Genomic DNA, 4,364 nt, shown 5'->3' with positions numbered 1-4,364 from the left:
CGAAGTTATGACATAGACACACACAATATATATAGACATATATACGCATACGAGAAGAAAATAAAAATACTCGTTCGTAATATTTTGAATCGGGCGAAAATAATACTCTCTCCACTGGTTAGTAGGTTGAGTTTTATTGAAACCATGAAGAGCCAACGTGGGTTGAGTTAGAATTGACTGTCCTAATGGCTTCTGTTTAAAATGTCAATGATTCAGGAACTCTATATAAAAGCAATATGATCCTAGTTTTCTGTTGCGGTTTGACATTTTCAACTCCCGTATTAAGATGAAAAAGCTGAGAGACTAAATGTAGTTTATATCTGAATATATGTGAGTTGGTTGAGACAGAAAATAGAATTCCTCAACTAATAATGAATATTTTAGAATTGAGCAACCAGTCGCGGGGATAAACAGGAAATTCAAGCGTTGTGGTAAATGGACGATTCGGTTTGTGACTTTTGTTTTGATTAATGACCTTAATTAATAATGGATGGCTATTATTTAAGAATTAACATTAATTACCAGAAGCCGTTTGATTTTTCGTAAGCTGACATAGCGAATTGATGTACAAAGCTGGAAGGGATTGGTGAATAGAAGGGATATAGGAAAATGAAGTAGAGAAGCGGTGCAAGGGAGAAGACAGAGAAGTGGGGAATACAGTTATAGCTTACTTTTACCGATCACTAAGACACCTGTTTCTCTCCAACGTATAATAAGAACATTACTACACTGGCGAATTGTGTTTAGAGTTCACTCCATACGAGAGGGGGTGCTGAAAAGTTCCTGGCTTTAACGGTATTGCGAAAGGTCTGCTCGGAGGCCCAACCCTTCCGAGTTCTTTTAAAGGGCTTAGAAAAACTAAAGGATCACTGCAATAAGTGTGTGAACCTCAGAAAAGAATATGCTGAATAAAGTCATAATTAACTGATCCTCCTGTAATTTCTTTCACCCAAAACCAGGAACTTTTCAGTAACCCCTCGTAATTCATAGCAAAAGATCTTCAAATGTGATAATACAACATGGTTTGGTTATCAATGACATGTATACCTCCTGCTGAAAGCAAAAAAAGGGATCACTTTGTCTGATAATTGCTGATGTCTTTGCTCGTTCTTACGAGAGGTTATCATAATTAATAAGATTAAAATTGCAAATTTCATTCTGTAAAATAACACAGATATATTTCGTTGGCTTTTTGAAATGAAATATTTCTATCAAAACCTGTCGTTATTAAATAGGCATTTATTATAACACCCAAGGTTATCATATTCGTAGTTACTCCTAGTCATTTTTTTTTCACCCCAAATAAACTACACGGACATTTTACGATATTCTAAAAGGTTTACAAAATAGTGCAGTTTGTTGTTTCATTGGCTGCTGAAACTACAATAAGATAAAAGATATCTGAAATATAAATTTTCAATTTTCATATTTTAGTTCAGACAGCAGGTAATAGTTTTTGTATTAATATTATCTAGTATTTAAGGCGGAAAAGGCAAAATGCTTAGTGGCACTTAGTTGTCTTTACATTCTGAGTTCAAATTCCCACGCGGTCGATTTTGTCTTTCATCCTTTCAGGGTCGATGAAATAAGTACCGGGGTCGATGTACTCGACTGGGCCCCCCTCCACCAAATTTCAGGCTTTGTGTCTACAGTAGAAAGGATTATTATTATCATTGTTAAGGCAGCTAGTTGGCATTTCGTTCGTCTTTACGTTCTGAGTTCAAATTCCACCGAGGTCGACTTTGCCTTTCTTCCTTTCAGACTGTTCCGTTGATCGGATCAACTGGAACCCTCGACGTCGTAAGCGACATATATAACAACATAGCATTGCAATGTTATGCCGAAGCTGTAAAATTATGACAATGTCCTATACTCCAACAATTATTTCGTAATTAGCCTACATCCTTCTGTTAAATTACTGACACAGATTACTTCCTCGGTTGAATCTTAGGAAACTTATGAAAATAAAGTGTGGCCCAGGCGCCACATACATTTTCAATGTTTTTTTAATGTGATTCAAAGAAGAGTAAAATATATATCTTGTACCATTTTCATTACAGACAAGTGTAGTTAAGTGCTCAAGGGAGGACTCGACACAGCCCTGGCGGCGACATTAAAACTTACAGCCAAATTATAGGTCACTATGATTCTGCAAACAACATCAATGAAAATGTTCTATAACGCATTTAAAAGGCGCTTTTCAAATCTCCGGAGATATTTTAAAATAAATATTAGCTCTTTTAGTACCTCCTTTAATAATAAACTAAACAAAAAAATTGCAGCTTTAAATTTCGACGTAACACTTTGAAAGATAGCCTGGTACATATTACTCAAATGGCTTGTGACTTACAACTTTGTTGTAGCTTTCTTTTAAGAGATCAAGTTCTGAATTCGCTGATATGATGTTTAAAACTTTCATAATTCACACAGGTCCAAATTACTATTAACTAATCTTCGTAAATCCCCAAAGTACTTGAAAATAAATTATATATTATTAACGGTTGCAATAAAGTAGGTATGGTTTTACTTGTTTGTTTTATAGCAATGGCTGAACATAAGTGTGTATGTTTGTAATGGGGTTTATTTCTCTATAAATGTGAATAGTTAGGATGGAGCAGTTAATTGTGAGCTTTTATTAATCAATAAATTTGCCAAATAAACAGAACTGACAAAGCAAATTTATATATACATGTATCGTTTAGCTTTTACTTGTTTCATTCATTCGTCTGTGGCCATGCTGGGACACCGCTTTAAAAGGACTTAGTGGAACAAATCGACCCCGGTACTCATTCTTTTAAAAGTCTGATGCATATTTTATCGGTATGTCACAGAGACATAAACAAACCAATATCGGTTGTCGAGCGGTGTAGGACGACAAACTAAGGCACAAAGACACACATATATATATATATATATATATATATATATATATATATGCGACAGACTTCCACACAGTTTCCATCTATGAAAATTCACTCACCTGGCACGGATTGTCCCGGGGTTGTGGTAGATGACACTTGCTCATAATACCACGCAAATAGTCATAAAATATGATTTCGATAAAAATAAAAAAATAAATATAACGAAAATCAGCTTTTTTATATGAACATTGCATGAAACAGTTTATGGTCAAGTTACGTGATTTTTTTTTTTTTTTTTTTTTTTTTTTTTACTTTAATCCGACATTGTTATTTGGAAGATACAAGTACAACATCGATTTTCCGAATGTTTAGTCCCGAAGACATTCTAAATTATTGATTTTTCGGAACCAGCGTTGGTCAACATTCTAAATTAAAGTAATATTAAATTTACTTAAAGAGTTAAATGAAATACAGGTATTCGTATATTAGTATAAATAAGTTTACTTATACTGTACAAGTTTGCTAATCTGTGCAAAGTACCATTTACTATGCCTGGTTGTTGCGGGAATTTGAAGTCCCTACTAATAAATCTGTGCGAATGTTAAGAGAGTCTGGACGTTCAGTGTCCAGAAAGTTGGTGGTTGTAGCTGTATATATGTGACAATAGCTATCTGCTCAAACTTTTATTTGCGCTTCTAAGTGGATTGCAAAATATGTATGTATATTGCTCGTAAAGTAATTTAAATAAACTGGTAGTTAAACTAATGCCTGATTTAGAAACATTCGTTTTTGCGGTAGCGTAGTAAATAATTCCTTTAAAAGTACATTTACGGTCACGTGGACAAGCATTCGGATGCACTTGACTGTTTGTGAACATTAGGTTGATAACTACACCTTTGATAACTCCACCCCTTCTCAATTTTCGTCTCTATTATATTTCTCTCCTACTTTTAGTCACCCTTCCGCCCACGCTATTCTCGTACCTTTTTTTAAGCAAAAATTTTGGTATATGTGCAATATTCTTTTAAAAGTTACTCATTACATTCTGAAGAACGAAAACATGAAACCAGATTAAACTGTAATCCTGAAACCGTTATTAACTCTTTGATTGCGGGAAACAGATATATCTGCTCGAAATTCTGATACTGTTGACTGCGTAAAGTGGTTTTACCCCCACGTCTTTGAAAAAGCCCTCTCTTTTTGCTACGAGAAATGGTGATAAACAAATGACACATTTTACGAAAAATAAGTTTAAAATTTCAGATTTTTTTTACACATTTCATCAAATATCTCTTCACAGAGCCCCCCGAAAGTATGGAAGGCAAAGTAAAATAATACGATAAATCGATACCATTGGAAACCCGTATTTGACTGGTACTTTATTTTATCGATGAGAGGCAAATTTGAAATCAGCAGAATGTTTTTGTTGTGTTGATCTATGCTTCGAAATAGTGTATCCCGGAATATTGTTGTGTGTGTGTGTGTGTGTGTGTGTGTGTGTGT

Source organism: Octopus bimaculoides, chromosome 14, assembly GCF_001194135.2.
Source record: "Octopus bimaculoides isolate UCB-OBI-ISO-001 chromosome 14, ASM119413v2, whole genome shotgun sequence".
In the NCBI taxonomy this organism is placed as follows: domain Eukaryota; kingdom Metazoa; phylum Mollusca; class Cephalopoda; order Octopoda; family Octopodidae; genus Octopus; species Octopus bimaculoides.
This window is presented reverse-complemented; position numbering follows the sequence as displayed.